The 22,751-nt window shown below is 51.4% G+C and overlaps 1 protein-coding gene across 1 annotated transcript in view; it reads left to right on the forward strand.

Annotated features, from left to right (window-relative positions):
- The window catches only part of LOC100119619 (protein tramtrack, beta isoform), a 215,712-nt gene that overhangs the window by 89,723 nt on the left and 103,238 nt on the right, over positions 1-22,751 (forward strand). The gene's annotated exons all lie outside the window — the stretch shown is intronic.

Here is a 22,751-nt window from a genome sequence, read left to right on the forward strand (position 1 = left end):
TTGAATCCGGCTGCACTCGAGCGAGCGAGCGCACGCTGTTTTGCTAGTCGGAAAAATCGGCAGCTTTCGAGTGAGAGAAGCTGACATCTGCCCAAAATGTCAGTCCGTCGCGCGCGCTCGATGAAGTGCGTCGCGAAAATCGTCGCGCGCAGTGAGCGCACACTGGCTCTCATCATTGAGAGCCAAAGCCGCACTCGACTCGATTGGATTCGTTCGCGTCATTCTGCCCGCCGACGCCGAGCGTCTATACACACAATACGAGCGATGCGCGCACTCGAAAGCGCGCAAAATTTCGGGCTGCCTCTCGATTCCGCCGTTATTAGCCTTGTCCTCGGCTCTGTGTGTGTGTGTGTGTGTGTGTGTGTGTGTATTGCTGCTGTGTTATCTGCCGATTACGAAATATGTGTGCCGATATATCCATTTGATCGGTTTGTATATTTCCCGCTGCTGATATCGGGATTAAACTCGATTTGCGAGATGGGACGAGATATTGCCTTTTGTATGCGCGTGCGTTGTGAATTATTAAAAACTCGATGATTTTTTGTTGAGTATTTACGATTGATTTTTGCGGATCATACCGCGAATCGTCCGAGCATTACCGGCTGCTACTACTGACGAATATAACGCAAGCTCCTTCTCTAGCCTTGCTCTCATCACACGCGTCACGTAATACCAGCTCTGCCGTCGAAAATTCCAATCTCAGAGCGGAGAGAATATTATTTTCGGATACGCCGGCGTCTTCGCTGAAAAAAGGCAGAGAAAAAAATTACCTCATACGCGTCGCTCTCGCGATAAATCTTCCGCTCGGCAGATTTCCCAATGAAAGTATAACCGCAGCGCGCAGCGATTACACCGCTCGGCTAAACAATTTCGCGTATATATAGCGCAGCATCATGCGGCGCATCGTCGTAATCGATTTCCCGATCCATCTTTCCCTAATGAAATATCGGCGGTGCGCGCGGTGCCCGCAAAATCGAATCGCGACTGATAGCCCCCCCCCCTATGCGCTGTAACGTATGCATAAATACGGGGCGGCGGCGGCGGCGGCGTCTTTATAGCCATCTCCCCTAGCTACTACGCGGGTAATAATGCGGGCAGCAGCCGTCGCGCCAGACCTGCCCCAATATCGTCTGCGGCGCGTCATCCACTCGAGCGAGAGTAAAGCGAGGGTCGTAAAACCCTTCTACTACTCGCGCCCTCGTCCTTGCCAGACGACCCCAGCAGCAGCAGCGCCTTCCTGAATGACTCGCGGCCCCGTTTCGCGCGCGCTCCCCCATCGCCCTGCTGCTGCGCTCTCTCTCTCTCTCTCTCTCTCTCTCTCTCTCTCTCTGTGACGACAAAGAGAGAGAGAGAGAGAGAGAGAGAGAGAGAGAGAGAGAGAGAGAGAAGGAGGGACGGAGGGTAACTGTATAGAAAGGTGAGACACACTAGTGCGCGCGAGTAAGGGGGCTGTAAAGTGCCGGGGCGAGAGCTGTCTGTGTGTGTGTGTGTAGGTACTGGCTGACGGCTGTGCTCGAGTGTGTCGCGCAAGCCCCTGCTGCCACAGAGACACAGTTTCGCGCGCGGCCACTTTAGCGGCGAGCTCTTCATTTTCAGCGCTGCAGCTGCGTCTGATTCGCGCTCTCTCGTGAGTAAGAGAGAGAAAAAAGCTCGAAATTGTGCGCAGTTGTTTGCCGCAGTTGCGATTAGAGAGGAGATTGAGGGTGTCGACGGATTTCCTCGAGAGAGGAGAGCGAGCCGAGATTTATGAAGCGGCGGCAGTGTGCGCTCTCAGCGCGATTCAAGCTTTCGGCCGCATTTAATTGTATCCTCAGCTTTGGGAAGTGCTGAGTCCGAGTTTTCGAGAGGTTTATCAGCGCAGAATTATCATCGAATCGCCGATAGGTCTCACTTTCTGAGCTCTGACGAAACGAACCTACATGCGCTCGCCGTCATCGGATTTTTCTCCCACACACACATGCACGGCTTACAAGCTCCCGCAGGCTGTGACGCAATTTCAGCGACACGAGGCGAAACTTCCTGCAACGAACGCCCACGCGTTGTATGCGCTCTATCCGCACCGGTTTGAATGTATGTGTATCAGTCGTGCACAGACTCACCACACGTCAGCGAATGCGCCCAAGGCTGTACACACGCGAGCGAGCGAGAGAGAGAGAGAGAGAGAGAGAGAGAGAGAGAGAGAGAGAGAGTGAGCGCAAACTGATGCGTTTTAAAGTACTTTCTTGCGTATTTCCGGTATCTGTATCTCGCAGAAAGCGACGCCGCTGCTCCTGTCCATCAATACACTCTCGAGATATAGAGTATATATAGAGTAGGAGCTAGACAGAGCGCGTGGTGCTTTCTGAATTTCGTCTCTCTGCAGCTGCAGTAGCGCGACTGGATTTCATATCCCTCCGAGCGCCGGCCTTATCCTAAACGATTTCGATTTACTCCGCCTGCGAGAAGTTATTGCTTCTTTTTCCGCGTTAAGCTCCTCTCTCTCTTTCGGGAGCTCATGGACTCGCACTTGCTTTATTTGAGAGGGAGGGGGAAGACTCTTTTTTGGATCGATAGTATGCTTTTACGTTTCGAAGATATTTGAGTTTTAAAGGTTATTGTTTTTGATTGCGCGAATCTCTGATTTCTCCAGTAGTAGAATAGACTTTCAATTTTGTATAAATTTGTTAATCGTTCGCGCGGCGTTCTCTTTGTGCCCGACAATCAATTTATACGCCGCGTCTTGCGTCGCGATTCGACTAAATGGAATTAAAAGACTACCATTAGAACTCCGACACCCTCCTGAAACGATGTTCCCAGAGACATTCCAGCACGGCAGAGTAGCATTCCCAGCGACACAAGAGTCGGATTCGCTGTTACTTTCGAGTAACGTCCTTGCACCCAAAATAAGTTGAAAAACGTTAAAAATGCATGAATTTCACAAACATTCTCCCTTGCGCCGCAAATCCGAATATTTAAATAAAAACGATCGACCATCGAAACTCTCAACTCTAACAGGCACAATTACACTGCGGTCTATTAAAATTCCCAAAAGCTCACTCACCTCGTCACCCACACGCGAACGACATCAGCGCCGCTATATGTACCTTAACTTGCGCAAAGTGTCCGCGGTTCGCCGACCACTTTACGCGACTCTCCGCCGGCAATCGACACCTGGCCAAGAGGGGGAGAGAGAGAGAGAGAGAGAGAGAGAGAGAGAGTGAGAGAGAGAGAGAGAGAGAGCTACTAATACTAGCGCACTCGCGACGATATCGAAAGAGCGAAAGTGCGTTCGGTAGCTATATACATACACGAGAGCGATAGTTTCTCGCGCGGCGCCTCAAGAAAGTTTTCCCGCTACTATGCATAAACATTACAGCCGGAGGAGAGCGAAAGTGATGACGTTCCGCGCCGCGCAAAGTTTCAAAGCCGGCTCTGCACAGCCGGTTATACGTGTGTATGCTCTCTCTCTCTCTCTCTCTCTCTCTCTCTCTCTCTCTCTCTCGCTATATATATATATATATATATATATATATATATATATATATATATAACGCGAGCCGCGACACGGTGGGGCTGTACTATGACAATGCGCGCGAGCGCGAGTTTCACTGCCTTCATGAATAAATTCCCCGACGTGTTTAGGGCGTTCGTTCAAGTGTGTATCGCTGTGCGCGGTTGAATTTGCTCGCTGGAATGATCGTCGATTGAGCTTTTTGTTGGATTTTCGTTGCCGAAATCTGCAGCTGCATCGGTGCAGGGATAAAAAGAAAATCCCGTGTCCTGCATCAGCATTTTTCGAAAAACCCGCGCGCTCTTGTCCCAAACGCGACCCTCTCCCAGCGGCTAAAGTAAGAGAAAGAAAAGCAGTCGATAAAACGAGCCGGAGCTGCTGGGCGGCATCATTATCGCCCGTCCGGCTGCAGCATAGCAGCAGCAGCAAGCGCCACGAAGGCGGCGAGCGAGAGAGAGAGAACAAAAAAAAGGGGCGAGCGACGAGGGACCGTAAAAATAAAAGAAGGAAGGAAGGCAAGAAAGAGGAGCGCGCGGAGGAAAATAGGAGCAGGAGAAGGGGGAGGAGGAGGTGGTGCGGTGCGCGGTAGCATTCGGACCGGCGGCGGCTGCACTTTTTCCCCGATGAGAAATAGGGTCTTGGGGTGTGTAAACCCAGTTACTTATGGAGGCCATTCCGGTCTGCGGCGTCCCGGCCTCCGGCTCTCTCTCTCTCTCTCTCTCTCTCTCTCTCTCTCTCTCTCTGCACCGAGGGGTTTTAAGGACTTAGCCCCGACATTAGCGTCCCCCGAGAGAACCGGAGAGAGAAGGAGAGAGAGGGACAAGAAAAGAGACTACGGATGCGCGCCCTGCATGCGTGCGCTATATCTATACGGAAGAGAGGGGGATAGAGCTGCGGCGTTCACTGGATAGGGTTGAGAGTCGAGAGGCCGTAAGGGTGGAAGAGCTTGCAAGCTGCTCTTCCTCCTCCAACTCTAGCGGAGACAGAGCGAGGATAAAGCGAGAGGGAGAGCGAGAGAGAAGCCTGCTGCGGGGATGGATGTGCGGCGATTTGGTTTCCAATCATGGGACGACGGGACGCGCCTCTATCGAGCGAGCCAAAAGGCCCGGCTCTACAGCTCCCCCTCTCGCTCCTTTTGCTTGGCCTAGCGCTGCTGCAACTCCCCCCCCCCCGCCGCCTCCCACGCCTCAACCCCTCGTCTTACTCCCTTTCTCTTCTTCGTCCAGGCCTCTGCGAAATCCACTTCCTCTCTCTCTCGCTCGCTCGCGCTCACGTCTCAACCAACCGTCTCTGCCACCCCCTACTGCTCGAGCGCTGGCGCCTGTGCTCGCACCAATACCACCGAGACGGGCACGCGCGCTTACGGGGGATATATCTGGATGCAGCCGCCTCTCGCTCTTCGATGTCGTCCGCCGCTTTCCCGCAGCCGCTGCCGCCGCTGTCGAGCCAGCAATTCCCAACCTAGGCCAATCCCGGAACTCGCACTGTCTTCCGGCTCGGCGGGCTTGCCTCCCCCTCGCGCTCTGGTTAGACGGAGACGCGGAGAGCGACTGTCCCTTTCTCTCTCCCTCTCTCTCACTTTATCCTCTTCTTCTCTCCTCCTCCTTCTTCTTCTTCTTCCGCGAAATTCTCGTTACTCAGCCTTTGTTACGCTCTTTCCCAAGCCGAGGGACTTTCGGATCTCCAGCGTCGTCGTGCTGCAGCTCCCTTTTTTTGCGCCGATCTCGTTCGATGGAGGCTTCTTCTTCTTCTTCTTCTTGGGGTTGGGGGCGACCGATGATTGTCGCGCGCGCAGACGAGGCGGCGCTTCTCTCGCGGGAGATTGCGACGGTGATTAAAAGCGGGATTCGTTAGGAAGGGTTGAGACGCGCGGCTCTTTTTTTTCGGTTTTCCGCACGGACCTGCCGAGCTGGAATGCGAATCGTGTATTATAGCGAAGGCAGAAATACGGTGAAAAACTCGAGCGAAGCCGTTTCGCGAAAGCGAATAAAAGTTTCTTTGTAACGCGACGCCGGATAAGATAGGCGAGGGAAAGAGAGAGTGTATAACGCGAAGGGGAGAACTCGCGCGCGGTTTGTAAACGAAGCACTTTGCGTTTAATGCCATAACCGCGCTCTCTCGCTCGGAGTAGGTGACAATGGGATTAAAGCGAAAGACACACGACGAGCGAGCTTGCAACGAGTCTTTGAGTGTCGGCTCCGTTCGCTCGCGGTTACCGATCCGGTACTCCTTTCTTTGATTAATTTCTTTTTCCTCTCAAATCCAAGCTGCGCCATCCGACGCTAAAAAGAATTTACGAGCCCTCATCCCTGGCGACAACAAAAAAGCTCGCGGCGAGGGAGCAGGAAGAAACAGAAACGGCGTCGTTACACCTCCGCAGCAGCAGCAGCAGCGTAGAAAGGAAAACCTTGCCCTTCCTCGCGGGAGTGGAGATTGCACATTCGCGCGGCAATAAAGTCTCGTCGAATATCAGTTTGACCTAGAACTACCGAGGCAAGCGCGCATAGGAATACTCTCTCTCTCCGCTGCTGCTGCTGCACCCCCGCTGAAACTCTGCGCTGTACACTCTCCCTCTCTCTGCTCTCTCTCTCTCTCTCTCTCTCTCTCTCTCTCTCTCTCTTAGCGCGCTCGACTCGCTTTCATTCTCTCTCGCCCTTACTTTTTTCGCCACGAGTTCTCTCACTCGCGCTCTTTCCAAGTTGTTTTCTCCGTCGCGCTTGTTTTCCTTTGCTCGTCGCTTTCACTCGTGTGTTTACACAAGAGTCGGGAGGTTGTTTAGTACTTGCCGCTAGCTGCTATGCCGTTTTAGAGGTCACCGCGGCGACGAGAGGGTCGTTTAATTTTTTAATTACCCCAACGCGAGAGAGCGCGTTTGCTTTGCCACTTCGTTCGGCGCGTTGTGCGCGGACTTGGAAAGCGCTTTATTAGCCGACTTCTCTTACACCTCGAGTAGCCGCCCCCAGAGTGCTATCGGATCGTCGAGTTTTGTCTCGTTGGGGGTTAATTGAAAAGTTTTCCTTCTACTTCGACTTTTTCCATTCGTTTCTTGCTCGCGAGCTTTTTTCTCATTGACTGACGTTGTTTATAGCCGCCCATCCGAAAACGATGCTTTTCGAGCTCATTCACGGGAGATGCGGCTGCTGTTTTATTCAAGCCGGCTAAGAAAAAATCATCTCTCCGGCGATTTGAATAATTCATCGGTGGATTGGATTATTTTCCGATTTTCGTCGGGTAAGTATACACATCGATGAGCGAGCTCTTTGAATACTTTCTCCGATTCTCTATTTAACGTTATAACGATTTGGCGGGCTGGAGTCGAATCGCGCGTCCAGGCAGCGCGACTTATTCAAGAGGTCCGCGATTGATTCTCGCTTCGCAGTAGTCAGTCCAATCGAGTTAAAAGCAAAGTCCTTTTCATTCCTCCTGAAATTTATTTTTCAAAACCGAATTTCGTCCTCGCTGAAGTAACTCGATCAGCCCAATAAAAGTAGCCCATCATATCGCGTTCGGTGCAGACCTCGAACGAGCGTAATATCGGTTGCGCGCATAGACTATAGCCCATCAAGGTCGAGCTCATCGGGATCATCAGCGACGCATGGGTTAGCCATCCACCCATCACGATAAATCCGCTCGAGCGAATCAATCAGAAAGAGCGTTTTTCGAAATCTGGGCTCTCCGCTGGCTAGAGTAGGCCAGGCGGAGAAGTACAGCGCGAGCCGAGAAAGGGAGTAGCAGCGGTAGTGGTAGGCAGCCCTCTCGTCCGCGCGCACTTGAGATCGGAAAGTGCGTAGGGCATCAAACGTTGAGCACCCGTTTGATGCCCTACATAGGCAGCGGTGGCCTCGAGAGAAAGAAAGAGAGAGAGAGAGAGAGAGAGAGAGAGAGAGAGAGAGAGAGAGGGCGTGGGGAGGCAGGCGTCGACCTGGAAGGGGAAGCACGCAAGTGTCGCTCGAACGAGGAAGCGAAGTAGAAGATGCGGGCGCTGGAGTAGGGGAGGAGAAGGCAAGATGCAAGAGCGAGGAGAAAACGACGACGCGGCCACGGAGGAAGAAGCGGAGGGGGCGGGGTGAGGGGTGTCCCAGCGAGGGCTCTTTGGGGCTCCGAGAATGCAGCGTAATTTGTCTTTGTCTTTGTCTAGCGCGGGGCGGATGACTACTACTACCACCACTACCACTGCTCGCAGCTGTACTCGTGCGCACGCGGAGTGCATACCCCGGTGTGGGAGAGAGAGAGGAGGCCGAGGGCCGGAGGAGGAGAGCTCGCAGGAGAGAAAGAGAGAAGGGGTGAGATTCCGTGCTTGACCCGCCTGGGATCGATGCGTTCGTCTGCCGCCGAGACGCCCCCCGCGCGCGCGCGTCCTTCCCTCTCTCTCTCGCTCCGCTGCGCGCATTCCGCCCACCCTTGCACGCATCTCGCTCGCCCCCTCGAGCCTGCCGCGCTCCTCGTCCTCCCCCCCCCCCCCCCCCCCGCGGCTCTCGCAAGAAGAAGAGCGAGCGAGCGAGCGAGCTGGCCGGCGCTCTAACCGCACGGCGTAATGCACGGACGGAGCTGCGAGCGAGCGAGGGAGAGAGGATCGACTGGCGTAGGACGTATAGCGCGCGCCTCGACCGCCACCCACTCGGCCGCCTCGTCGCCGTCGCCGTCGTCGTCGACTCACGCAAAGCTCCAGGACCTACGAAAGAGAGGGAGAGAGAGAGAGAGAGAGATAGATAGAGAGGAAAGCTAGAGCGAACCGCACCCCGAAATATCGAGCCGGCTCGGCGGCGGTTCTATAGCTGCGCTGCCGGCTCGGCGGCGATATAGGGCTGCTGGCTGCGCGCTATCGGAGGACCGCAGCAGCAGCGCCGGGGAGGAAGAGAAATAGAGGAGCCAGCCAGCTCTGAGGAACCCAAGCTCGTTAACTAACGAACGTCTCGAGAAGATTGGACGCGATCGAAAGGCGGCCAAGCTGGGAGGGAGAGGCGTTGCGGTTGCCTATACACCAACGCACACACACACACGCGCGCGCGCGCGCGAGATTGGCTCTGATCGCCGATGCGGCTTTAATAATCTCCGGATATGGGAGAAAAAGAGGCCATCCAGTCCGAGGTATAAATTAGACGCCGCTCGAGACCCTCGCGCTTCCGTGCCTACCCCGAAGTGTATTTCGAGGAGTCCCTCTCATGGGTGAACGAACTTTGCGCGAGTTCGACTTTTCCCTCTTGTCTCTTCCTTCTTCTTCTCTTTCCGCCGCGTCGTGTACCAACTCTCGAAGATGCGCGCGCGGGAGCTACTTTGGTCTTCCCTAAGCGCCCTGTCCTCGGGAAATTATGCGCGCGATTTTCGAGTGGAAAAATGTAGCTCGCCCTGAGAGTCGATACAAAACTCAAGCTCAATCAAGTCGACGCGAACGAGAGCCGATAAAAGCTGCAGCGGGAATTTATTTAGAATTCCCGAGTATAATGACACCGTCAAACCGAGAGAGATGGCCGAAAAGCTCTATACATAACGCTCGCACGTCGGCCATTAAACATTGTCTATTGAGTATCGGGAATATTTCACGAATCCGTCCGTCTCTCTCCCTGGCGAAATTCTCTCGTCCATCCAATTTCGTCGCCGCCGCCGCGTTACCAGTTTTATCCTCCGATAATCGTATTTTCGAACCACGCGCGCGCGCGGCAAACCGGTCACGTACGCGGCGCTGCTACTACTGTCGCTCGCGATATCATGTGTGCTTATAATCAACGGCTGTAACCTCCCCGCGGCGCTTCCTTTTTTTTCGAGGGTCAGCCACGCGCTGTACCGCCGGCTTTTTATCGCCGTACTTTTGTAGCTCGTTTTTCCCCGCGGCGAAAAAGTTTTCACGTGCGCGCGCGCGGCAAACTCTAAGAATGTTCGATATACAGGCGTCTGCGCTCGGGTCGGCAAATTAAAATCGTAATTTTTATTGCCCGCTCTCTCACCACTGCGATTATGCGCTCTTTTTTCTTTTCAAAAGCTGTGATAGAGTGTCGCTTGGTGTGGCAGCGATTATTGCATCGTTTGCGAGGAAATTCGAAGAAGCTCCGCTTCGCACTTGTAATGGATCGGATTAACATTCATATCTCTCTCTCTCGGGCAAATATTTGATTAAAATCCGAGTTTAATGCCACATGAATTCGTACAACGCCTCTATAACGATAAATCACGAGAGGACCGGGCGATCACATTCCCGTATGATTTACGGAACAGACCTGCGCGAACTCTTATCCATACGCGTGCAACCGTTAATGGAGGAATCGATCGAACTCTCGGGCGAAAAAAGGAAAGCTCGCTGGATGACTTTAACGATCGGAGAAGAGAGAACGGGAGGAAATTCGTCAATGGTTAATTTTAGCCGACGGCGAGCGGAGAGAGAGTATGAACATCGCGTTTCCACGGCTGCTGCTGCTGCTGTTGCTGGATCGATAAGAGGAAGCGCCGGAAATACGTATCGTTAGTTCGTTCGTTAGTGCCGTCAATTATCAACTAGCCTGGACTCTTCCTCCCGGTCTCGACTCCTCCTCCTGCCCCACTCGCACTTCGGAGCTTTCGACTTGGCTGCATTGCTGCTCTCTCTCTCTCTCTCTCTCTCTCTCTCTCTCTCTCTCTCTCTTTCTCTCTCTCTCTCCACTGCTGCTGCTGCTGCTGCTTCTAACGTCTCAATTTCCTACGCCCTCTAATTGCCAGGACACTCGATCGATCGAGCTTAATTCATTTTTCTTTCCAACTGCTGCTGCTGCTCTGGAATTTCTCTCTCTCTCTCTCTCTCGCTCGCTCGCGCGCAGTTTGCCGTCCTCTTCTTTTATTTCGAGGGAGATAGAAAAGAGCGCAGAGCTGTTGGTTATTACTCCGCTGCAGTGTTGCGTAATACTGATTTTCATCGAAACTCGATCGGAAACCATACCGATCCTCGACGGTATTTGTCGAAAACCTTAGAAAGTCCTCAATCTGAAATCAAAAGGCCCCGCAGCTTCGCTCCCATGCATATTCCAGAAAAAAAAGTTCAAAGAATTTCACGCAGTTCGTAAAAAAAAAAATCGCAGCGCGCAGCGTTTTTGTATCGCTCGTGCGGCGAGCGATTCCAGAAACACCGAGCGTCGAAATGCAACCGATTCCGCACACACACACACACGCGCGTGAAAGAACCTCGTGTCAGATGACACGCGCTCGTAATAAATGCGTGGAACGTAAGGAAAAACCCGAACAATACAGTCGCCGCGAAAAATCGTAAGTAAAAAACTCGGCGTGTACGTATAGCTATACAGGTATACACCAGAATATAAAGAAAGAAGAAGAGGAGAAGGAGGAGGAGGCAAAAGTTCGCGGGGGCATCGGCTGTCGACACAGGACACTAGGCGCGTTCTCACGTGCGCCGGTCACGAATGCGCTTTTCCGGGAAGCCGCGGGAAGTTCCGGCTAGGCGGGGGCTCGGGTTGAGTCGAGCAATCTAAAACGCGGCAGCGGCGGACGAGCGAGCGAGCACGATCCGCCACCGCCGCTGCATATGTCTTCGGCACGTATATGCGCGGAATTATGCGAGCTGCCGCTGGGTTATTACGCATGGGAGGACTCTCTGCCGCCATGTGGACGACGTATTCGGAGCTCGTGGCTATGGCTTTTCGGTGGAATGCTCGCGTGGGAATATGAGGCTTTTTGAGGGAGGTATAATTCAGAAATTTTTGACATTCGTCGCTGCGAAGGGACGAAAAGAGGATGCGCTCTTATTATTGTTTACGGATTGTATTTACAGGCTTTCATGCTGACATCTGCATTTTTGATTTTTCTTCAAGGGAAAAGATTCAAGTATTTTTACTTCGACGGAGTAAGATATTTGCATACGCGATGCGCGCCCAAGGTTTCTATAAGGTCGCGGTCTTGCTATACACGACACACATCTACTTACGTATGAAAATACACCCCGTGCAGCATTTATTTTATTTTTACGTCCGTCGATTCTAGAAAAATATCGCGTGCTCCTCATCAAAGTAGCTTCTTTCTCTTCTTTGAACTCCCGCTTGCGTATAACAAAGCCAAATCACGTACGCATTCGAACACGCGCTCCTGCCGAAAGAACCGAACGCCATTGGTCAGCCCCCGTCGCAGCTTCGACAATCGAGAAAAAGCCAGAGGCGAGCGAGCGTGTCCCTCCCGATAGCCACGAACCCCGTGAAAAAAGCTCGCAGCACGTAGAAAAAGTAGAATCGCATTATATGCCAGAGATCCGCGCGCGAGCGTCAGAACAAAGCGCGGCGACACCGACAAAGATGAAAACGAACGCGAAACGCGCTGGGTGCAAAAAGGAGCTCGCGCGGAAAATTCACGCTTGGTCAGCGCAGCTGCGGAGCACAGAGAGAGAGAGAGAGAGAGAGAGAGACAGCGCAGTCGTGTTCGCCGCTGAATTTCCCGAGAGATGGAGCGCCCCGGCGCCATGTTAAAAGGCGCGCCACCGATCGTCGTTGTAACGATCGCCTGGCGCCTCGTCTCGGGGGACCTTTGCTGCTGCTGCAGAAGGACACGAGTGTATAGCCTCGAATGGAGAAGGAGGGAGAGAAGAGATTAGAGAACCGGAGCTTCGCTGGTCTTATGTGCCGAGGTGAGGCGTACGGCGAAGGGATCAATGCCCGGAGTCACTTTTTGATGCGGGCTTTCTCGGGACGAAATAATTTGATGAAGTGTTGTCATTTCTTTCGAGGAATCTTTATTTCGGGCAACGAGGTGAGACCCTCTATACAGCGTTTTAGCCCTCGACGGATCGAGGTGATCCGATTTTAATTCGCCAACTCGTCGCTGTCCGTAAATCGAATAACAGCATGGATTCTCTCGAGCTAGCCAGAAGGTACAAAAATAAAATTTATGGATCGTCCTCTTCGTTAAAAGGGATGATGATCCATCGATTAAAAGCAACCGCACTCGTTTCTCTCAAAGAGCCGCTGCAACTCGCCTACTCCCTCGAGAGGAACGAAAGGCGCGCGGAGAAAAGAGGAAACAAGGGATCGGAGAGCAGGCGTATATATATATATATATATATATATATATATATATATCTTCGTATACGTCCAGGGCTTCCAGCCGGAGAAAGAGAGGAAGAAAAGGTGGAGAGATCGGTAGCGTGTCCCGGGGAATTAGATTTGCTCGGCGTCGTCGTCGTCGTCGTCGCTAGCCAAGCGCGACGGCCGTAGAATGCCACGCAATTCGCCGGTAATTTGAAACGCGTTCCTCAGAAATACGAAGATGCCGGGGCGCCGTACGTCCCTTCGGCGTGCCCTTTTATCCCCGCGCGTGTGACTTAACGCTGGAAAACTCGACTTTCGGAAGTTGATCGTGTTCCGCTTTGGCTAGTGTCCACCAATTCCTTCGCTTTCTTATTTTTCTCCTCTCGCCGACGTGATGAAATTCAAGCGCCGTGACGCGACTCGAAGGCTTTTCGAAATTCACGATCTCATTGCGCTGGAGATGATTAATTAATTATTCGTCCCAAACTAGAGCATCCAACAATGCGCTGTGTGTAGGAAAAGCTCGGAAAATTAAAGTTTCGAAAACCCGAAGTAGCTGCAGCGCAGCGAGCCGTTGAAAGCTCTCTCTCTCTCTCTCTCTCTCTCTCTCTCTCTCTCTCTCTCTCTCTCGAAGGCGCGCGCTAATTCAGCGTAAAAAGAAGGGGTTTAATTTGTCCGTGCGCCGAGGCGAGGAAAAATGCGCGATTAATTCCCGACGGCGAGAGAGCTGCTGCATCGCCTCTTCTCTAATACTCGAGGAAGAAAAAGTCGTCGTCGTCGTCGTCGCTGAGGAATTTCCATTCGGGCGTCAGTCCAGAAATCGACGCGAGTGTTTTTCTCGGTGTAATTTACGGTAATTGCCGATCTGGCTGCGAGGAAGCAACGCGTATAGTAGCAGCTTCCCCTCGTAAAGTCTCGTAGCCAACGGCTTCGGCCGGAGATTGTGGGCGTGTCACTTAAACGCGATAAACGCTGCTCGCTTAACCTTTGCGCGTGACCCCCTACAAATTCGCCTCATACCGATCATGCGCTCGCTGATGCATGCGCGCAGCTCTTTCTCTTCTTCTCTGCCTACGTATCCATACGTACGTCGTACCTTCCGATTTTCGCTGCTGCGTTTGCATGTGCCACCGCTCGTCGTCGTATACTTCGAGCCCGAGAGACGTATGGACGAGCGTCTTCGCCGGGATAATTAACGTTACGTGACGATATATCTCGGTTTCGCGGTGATGGCTGTTCGAGAACCGATGGCCATAAGCGCATGGATGTAATGGAAATTGTTTTCTAGGAACCGAGTGTACCGCGCTGTTACTCACAGTCGTGCATTACTCTATACGCTGGAGATCAACGACGACTCTTTTTTACAATATTCATGCCGATGAATATTTATGCGGATACACCGGCGTGCAGTCCTTTCCGAATAACTATATAAATTTATCGATTCCCCGCTGAATATCGCCCTGTGTACTGGGATCACCTGAAATAAACTGAATATTAAACGCCGCTTCGGGAAAGCACTTCGCTGTTTTGCGAAAACTCGCCACCGGCCTATAAAATCAAAGCGTATAACTCGCGCTGGGTACAGCCGCACTAATAACACCATTCCTCTCGCTGCTCGAGCCTATCGATTTTTATCAGGCTTTTTGAGATTTAGACGTAAACGCGCGCCGGCGCGCGGTTTATTGCAAAAGTTCATTATACGATCGGCGGCGGTGCGCCGAGAGAAAAAGAGCTGGCTCTGACGCGAAATTACAAAGCACGCGGTCTCGGTCATGCTTCCACGAAGATGCGCTTCTCTCTCGATGGCATTTCGCTTTGATATGGCATCGGATTATCGCTGCTGATTGGACATTAGCACCGCTTATGGCTCGTGAGCTGCCCATTGGGCTCGGCTTTTCTCACGCGTAAAACTTTGCGTTTCTTTGTTTTAGAAATTCGAAAGAAACATCCAGCCCAGAGAGAGAGAGGGAGAGAGAGAGAGAGAGAGAGAGAGAGAGGGAGAGAGAGGGAGAGAGAGAGGGTCTATTACGGTACACAGCCCGGCTCACTTGGCGCATACCTAATTGTGGGTATTTTTAGCTAGTTCTACTCTCGGTTAACTGCACGAAAGAGAGAGAGAGAGAGAGAGAGAGAGGGGGGGAGATAGGCGCGCATAAAAAAGAAAGAGAGAAAGCGTGCGCAAAGTCGGCAATGCCAGCGACACAGCGGCGGGGCACAGCTGAACGCGATCCGCCGGCGGTCCACTTTAGCCCGGCGGCGGCGCACCTATGGCTGTACCTGCGGGCGGCGTCAGCGCTCGATTGAATATCGCTCTTTCCGCGCGTGTCGGGTAATTGGGTGTGAAATGAAATCTAACGAAAACCCTTTTAGGCGTGTGCACAGTCGCCCTCTCGCTATACGACTGAGCGAGCCAGAGTTTATCCTCGCTCGCTCTCCCCCACTCTCGTGTTTTCTTTTTATACACGTGTATTCTGTGTATAGTTGGTCGATGCTACTATACGTACAGGTGTGTATGCGCGTGGCATACCGATACGCGGACTCGTCGCTTTTGCCTCTCTTCGACGCATCTTGCAATTTTAGTTTGTATTTATAGTAGAATAATAATACTCTCATTCAAAAAGCTTCTTCCTGAAACAAGCAAAACACTCGAATCGTTTTCCTTTGTCCTCCATTACACGATACCGAAAGCACCCGCAATAAACAGCCTACACAATTTTCTGTCCACGCACGCAGCCCCGTTTCGGCAAAATTCTCCTTTTTTACCTACTTCCCCCTTTCCTCTCCCACCCTCCGCTTCCTTCCTGCCTGTCTCTTTTTCGAGCTTCGTTCTCGCGAAAGCGTATGCGGCGGTTCACTATCAAATAGTTTTCCACACGGGCTTCCTCCGCCTCCTCCTGTTCTTCTTTCCTTTTTGTTCCCTCCTATTTTTGCTAACGTCCCTTCGGCTGCGCTTTTATTCCACGTGTGCAGGCGCCGGGGTTTTATTGCTCCAAGGGAGGGGGGAGAGCGTGTGTGTGTGGATGCGTCGCCCGAAACCTTCGGAGTGTGCCGAACGTTGCAAAAACGAGCAAAAGCGTATACCAAGGGTAAAAAATGGAGAAAGGAAGAGCCAGTGTGATATAGGCCTTTTTGCGCGTCTGAATACCGAGAGGGAGAGAGAGAGAGAGAGAGAGAGAGAGAGAGAGAGAGAGAGAGAGAGAGAGAGAGAGAGAGAGTAGCGAGTGCTGAGCTTTTCCTTTGACTTCCCGCGTGTACGTTTGTGCATATAGGCCTGCGCACGCCTTTTAATTATTATCGGCGCGGAACGGACGAAGTGCCTGGCACTTTAGGCTGAAAGAGACGGCCCTGCGGGGGTAGGCCTTTTTTATTCGCTTCTCGATAGGCACTTCGTTTGGACGTATGTGGAATTCTTTGCGCTTCGGGGAAAATCGAAGGATCAGTTACAGCCGCGAACTGCTTTTGAAAACGTTTCGCATTTACGCGCGCCGGTAATCGTAGCGGCGGTAAATGCGTCGCGGTTCACACGGCAATAAAACACGTAATACACACTTGCCGCTAATGCGTCGCTTTTAAGCATCGCTGAAAAATCTGAAATATGCCGTGTGTCTCTCCCGCTGCTAAAATAGCCGTGCGCGCATTAGGGAAATTATAGCCAGCGGTATAAGCAGAGAGCGAGAGACAAAAGACAGAACGGGAATAAAGGCTAAACAATGAAGCGATTGTATGGCGCAGCGCGTTTATACCCTGTGATATTTCAATCATTAGCCCCGTATGGAATCGACTAATTTCGGGAATCAGCGCGGTAATGACCGTGCTTTGGATATGCAAAAATACGCACAATGAGTCAATTAGACGTGTACGTATAACACTATTTGAAATGAACCGTCGCGATTCTCAAAAAGAGAAAGATCGAGGAAGATCCAACAATAGATCGTGCGATTTGCATTCTCCAAAACAATCAGCAGGGCCATTCGAAAATCATCGCTCGCCGCTGAAATTCTCGCGAAACAATAAACAACGAAAGGCCGAGCACGCGCGAGCAAGTATCTGAAAATGAAAAATAAAAAAGCAAAGCTCGCCGTATACACCGCAGCAATGATGATCCAGTAAAACTTTCCCGATGCTGGGGAGAGTACAGCAGCGGCGGCAGCTCACTCACTCTCTAACTCGGCTTTCGCCTCAGCGGACTACTCCCTTTGCTTTGTTTTATTGGCTCGTAAACATCTAGTAGTCGTCGGCCGCGGCGGCGGAAGTATACAGCAGCGCCCGAAGCTGGTGCGCTCGTGCAATTACCGCGGGCGTTTTCGAGTCGCGCGCGCTCGCGAGCTGGGATACCCCATTAACGCGATAATACGTCGAAAATTACGCTCTATCGGCGGCGCGTCCACCTTCTCCTTCTCGCCGTTTCCTCGAAGGTGGAGTAGCTTTTCCGCGAGAGAGGGACTCGTGTGTCATTATCGCATTATGCGTATGTAAACGCGGAGATTAGCGGCGGCTGCTGAGAGAGGAAGAGAGGTATACGGCTGTGCGAGGCGTTGATGTGTCTATTTAGCTGTTATTCTCGACTGGCTTTGCGAGCCGGGATACGCACTTTTCTCCGTAATGAGAAGCCTTCTGCCGAGGGGATGCGTCGATTAACGACGTGAAAAGTGAGTGTGAGTATTTGAGTTTGTAATTTGTTCGCGAATCACAAATAGAAGATCGCAGCGAATTCCAAGTCCCATTAACGCTCCCGCGAGCGCCGGCTCTTGATAAATCGCATTATAATTCGACAAAAGGCTCGACACACATATAAAGCTGAAAAGTTGGCGGCTACCGCGCGCGGCGGCTCCTATCGCACGATAGAAATCACGCGAAAGACCGGAGAAAGAGGCGCATGCCGCACACGTATATGCACTCGGAGTGGTCCTTCCCCGTGTGCATACGTACACACACAGACACACACGTGCCGCGACTCGGCAAGAAGCAGCAGAGAAAGAGAGATTTAAGTGGTGGCTACTGCTGTGGGCGAAGAAGAGAGAGGAACGGCCGAGGGCCGAAAAGAAAAACGGTAGCCCCTCGCGCGCTGCGCATCTAATCTCGCATCTCGCATCATAACAAAGAAATTAATGTTCTCGTCCACGCGGGACCTTATCTCGTGGCCCGCGATTCGCCGGGCAGATACAAATTGCCGGGCGTCGATCTAAAAGCGCGTAGTGTTACACACAGGCCCGGCACTCTGTACATAATGTGTATACACTCGGCTACGGCTACTGGAAATCAGCCTCGCGAGAGAGAGGCGCTTCTCTCTCTCTCTCTCTCTCTCTCTCTCTCTCTCTCTCTCTCTCTCTCTCGTGACCTTGTGCACTTTTCTGCGAGCGAGCATTTTTAGCACTGGGATTCACGAACTGGCTATTACTTATGTGCCTACGCCGAGATGACGCCGATAGTCGTGATGCTTTCACGGGCTTCGGACATTTTTCCAGTTCGTTTGTTTGTTTTTTTTTTACCGAGACGATGGGTTCTAGTGAGCTGTTGCATGCGCACTATTGTCAGAAAGGAAAGTCGTTTTGCGAAATTTTCTCGCTTTTATACTTATTGTTGAAGAAATAATTTCTGTAGAATATAATATAAAAAAGAACAAAACAAACACGTACGCATAAAAACTGAATGAAAAGTTCATTCATGACGCAGCTATAGCTCTGCCCATCATAGCAGCAGTGGCGGCGGCGTCTCGTCTTTTATTATTACACGCCCGGGCTTCTTCTTCCGCGAGCGCAGCACTGCGTGAGTAATTAACTTTCCTGCGCAAATTATACGAGATATGCGGCGAAGATACGCATCGTTCGAGAAGGCCATTGCTGCTGCTGCTGCCGAGCTGCGCGCACAGGAAGGCCGTAATTCGCCTCGGACCTGGCAACAACTGCAGTTCGCTCCGCGATGTAGCTGCGCACACACACACTGCCAGAGCGTCGGACTTTGAGCTCTCGGCGCGCTGTATGCGCTTGGCGAATTCTGCTGAATTCACGCAATCTTTCGGACGATTTTCATAAGTCTCTCGACGCGCCTCTTTCTTCCGGGTTTGGGAAAGGAGAGAAAAAGTACGCCGGCGAGCTAATGCCATAGTGCGCGGGCCGTGCGGACGATTGTGGGAGAAGTATCGCGAGGTTGTGTATTTATGTACCCTTGGATTAACTTAGTAATAGGCACTAGGGTTTTAGTGTAATGCGAAGGCCTTAATTCTTTCTTTGATCGCATGCGCGCATTTTTTTGTATTGAAACGTCGTTTAAAGCGTTCGCAGTTGACGTATGGAGAACCCCACGAGTTAACGAATCCACAACGATCACCCCTCGCAAAGTCTCAATCGCTTGTAGGAAACAATAACAATTTACGCAGAAGAAGAGCTGTATAACAGCTGCAGCTCTCGGCGCAATGTAGCAGCTCATCACGTCTAGTTTTCACGCTCATTACAGATCGCTAAAACTGACAAGCTCATTGAGAGCGCGCGTTTTCTCCCGTTTCGGAAGTAGTCCCTGCCGCGAGAGGTGAGAGAAAAAAGAAACAACGAATATACATCCTCCGGGGAAGGAAGAGAGAACGCAGTCGTCGAGTCCATATTGCCGCAACGAGCTCGCGCTGGCCGTAAATGTTTTTAACGCCACAGCAGCAGCAGTAGCTCTCGGCCGAGGGTTTATGCGATCGGCTGGAGCGCCGAGAGCGAAAGAGCGCGGTGCGAATTCTCGGCGCTCGCGTAGACCCATTATATTACACACTTCGCGCCTGCCGCGAAAATATTCCTCCCGAGAAAGCGCAAAAACGCCGGTCATTACCGGAACGCGTGCGCGGAATTTCCTCCGCGAAAAGTAATTCGCCGCCGCTGCGGAGAGCATAGCCGATATTATAAGCGAGAAAGCTCTCTCTCTCTCTCTCTCTCTCTCTCTCTGTTATATAGGCTGATTTTTCGCCGAACTCGGGTACAGTCGTTCCCCTGTGGCGGCGCGGACTTCGAGAAGGGCTTAGACTCTCTTTTGGATTCTCGTTTATGGAGGCTGCGGAGGTATGCCGCGCGCGCGCGGCTGTGTGTATAGGGACGGAGTTACTCGTTACGGCGTCGTTAACTCGGCCGTTTAGTGTTTGCGCGCGCGTCGGCGTTTTTTTAATAACGCGCGAAGAAATTGTACGATTCCCGAGGCCCGAGTCATCGGTTTTCAGAGGAAACGCGCAGCTCGTATACACAGCCCGGCTCGCGGCCGATGTTATAGACTCTCTCGTATATAAATCGAGCGCAAGCTGCACTATGGATTCCCTCGTGTGCAGCCGATCGCGAGGAATGCGCTCGTATACTTGTATGCCTCTCTGCGGTAAAATGTCATCGAGATCATTACTGTCATTTTTTATTTTCTCCCTATAAAAATTACTCCTACTCCGCAAGCTCGATGAAAAGCCCGAAACGCACGTAATAGTTCCCTGGAAATCCGCGCGTATCTCCCCTGCGCCGACGATATATTCGCGGCGGCGGCGGGGCAAAATTGAAAAACGAGATGCAACAACGAGTAGTCACAAAAGAGAAATCGAAGAAGCGAACCACGCGAATACGAACGAAAAGCTCTGCCGTGCGGACGAGCGAAAAAGCCGCGAGCTAGAGAGAGAGAGAGAGAGAGAGAGAGAGAGAGAGAGAGAGAGAGAGAGAGAGAGAGAGAGAGAGAGAGGAATAGGAGAGAGATATGGGAAGAGAGAAAAGCGCGCGCGCGCGGTCGTCGATGCGGTGGTTATCGGGCCGCAGGTCCGATCAATTATATACCCACCCCTGCCTATATATATATATGTGTGTGTGTGTGTGTATATACACCGCAGCGCCTTTTTCCTCCCGCTGGCGTGCTCTCTCTCTCTCTCTCTCTCTCTCTCTCTGTAAATCGCTGCGTTTCTCCATCGGAAATCAATGAAATCCACCAGAAACTGTTACGTTATTGATACACTGCGGTTTAAATGGCATCGCCATGGCGGCGCGTCGTCGTTCGCCCTATACGCTGACATATCCACACTCTATACATACCTATAACCGTGTGTGGTGCGTGCGTATGCATTCAGCTAGCCGATTCCAAGAACGCGCGCCGCGCGTATATCGACTGCATGCAGCAGGACTTTTTTAATCTACTCGAGAGAATTATTTTCGGCGGTTCCTCGGTTTTTTTTTATACACCTCGATCGCGTGTTTAACGGCTATCGCACGTACGGTTTTTCGGCCGCATCGGCCGTCGGCTTGATGAAATCGAAAAGAGTTTACGAGAATTTAATTAAAGCCATGAATGTGTACGTATAATGTATAGTAGGCGTCGCGGAGTGACACGATTAAAAAAAAAGGAAAAAAAAACTTTCCTCTATAATGAATATTGCACGCGCGTGCTCTACTGGTTCCTTTTTGCTAGCTCTGTGTATATTAATAAAACTAATAACGCGGCGGCGACACAGTTCGCGCGCGCGCACCCAATATGTGTATCGCAAACTTGTGCGGCGGGGTCTGTATTTCTTTGACATCTTTAAACGCACCGCGGTATATGACGCAGAAGCATAGGTGACATTACGCGTTCATATGCCGTATATAGTCTTTAATAAATTCATATAACGATATCCGCGTCTATACACGCACGCGAGAGATAGAGACTCGACGCAGCTCGATTTTCTCGCTGAAAAATTAATGCGTCCCTTAGCGTCGCGTACGCGGGCTAAACTGCGTCTTATTAATGTTTATACGTCTCGTGTTGTCGGGACTTATTGATGCGTTGCGTCGTTTTCTATATCTACAATGATGCGGCTTAATCGATTATGCAGTCGATGAATGTATTATAAAAAAAGATTAATTATTCACGAGTTTGTGTACTGCTATATTATGCTGCGTGCAGCGAAATAAAGAGCAGAACTATAGAGGGTAATTTTGCCGTCGGATTATACCTATCGGCGTAATATAATTGATGCGCGCAATACGCGTACTATATTCCGCGATGATAAATTATTATTATGCGATTCAATGTTTCAGTGGATGGACTGGTGAATTTTGCATGAAAAAAATGTATCCATCGAGGTGCATTGCTTTTTCTTTTGTAGAATTATGCAGCCAGCTGTTATCGCGTGTTTTATTTAGCGGGAATAAGGTCCCTGATCGAATTACCAGCGATTGTTCTACTTCGGCTCGCATGCGAGTGGTGAAACGTTTTGATATCGTTGCATAAGAGACATTGATACTTACTTTCGTCGCGTCATTCGATTAAGAGGAGGGACAAACAGTGCACGGAGATAGCAATAAACGCGGTGGAAATAATTCATGTCCGACCGATCCCAGACACCATCTACTATCAAAGTCGCGCAGTCCTCCACTATAAAAACAAATCAAAGCACATAAACATCGTTTCATTCTCGAAAAATTCAGAAAAACGCGCGAACGCAGCGTCGTAAAAGTGCGGGCGCTAGAAACAAGCCTCCCTTATACACTCTTCGTCGGATCGACATTAAAATGGTGACCGAATTCCGTAGCCGCGCACACACTTGGAAGCTCGGAGCGTCGCGACCTACCCTAACTGTACGCGCTTCCCTACCCCCGCAAATCCGAAAAGTTGGCGAAAGGGCCGCCGGCGCCGGCGGAGCTGCTGACGCGCGTTCGCGGAAGAGAGAGTATAGTAGTGGTAGTCGTGCCAGCGCCAGCAGCTTCTTACGGATCGATTAAAAAGCTGTCCTAAGAGAGACTTGAGGCTGCGCGTCCTATTTACCCCGAAAAATGCGTTACCCGAGAGCTGCGCGTAGTTCGTTATGAAGATTGTTAAAGTTTGAGCTGTTTGCCTCGGGAGTATAGTCGGCTGTGGATTGAAATTCAGACTGGAGCAGGGATGCGTTGGAGGATATATTGGACTGGAGGGGCGTATCGCTTTAAGTTTTTCCTGGAATTTTGAAGATACCGCGATTTGATTATTGTCCCCTGTTATCGCTGTTTGATTGTTAACTATAGAAAACCTGCGTCGCCTGAAAGATGATACACAGGGATTAAAACTTTCTCAAAACGATCCGCTCGATACGTGACGCTTTAGTCGAGTAAGAAGACGCTACTTCCGGCTAATGCGTAGACAAGGTATTCGACTATGAGAATTCAAGAATAGCATGTCTTAGAGAGCCGCAACGACGTACGGTGTGTGTGTCATTATCTTATTCCAGCTCTTGATTAACCCGTATTATGCGCTTTGTTGTTGTACGATTTTTCTTGCGAACGCCGTTTGCCTATACTATCTTACGTAGCGAGCTT

Source organism: Nasonia vitripennis, chromosome 3 (assembly GCF_009193385.2).
Source record: "Nasonia vitripennis strain AsymCx chromosome 3, Nvit_psr_1.1, whole genome shotgun sequence".
NCBI lineage: Eukaryota > Metazoa > Arthropoda > Insecta > Hymenoptera > Pteromalidae > Nasonia > Nasonia vitripennis.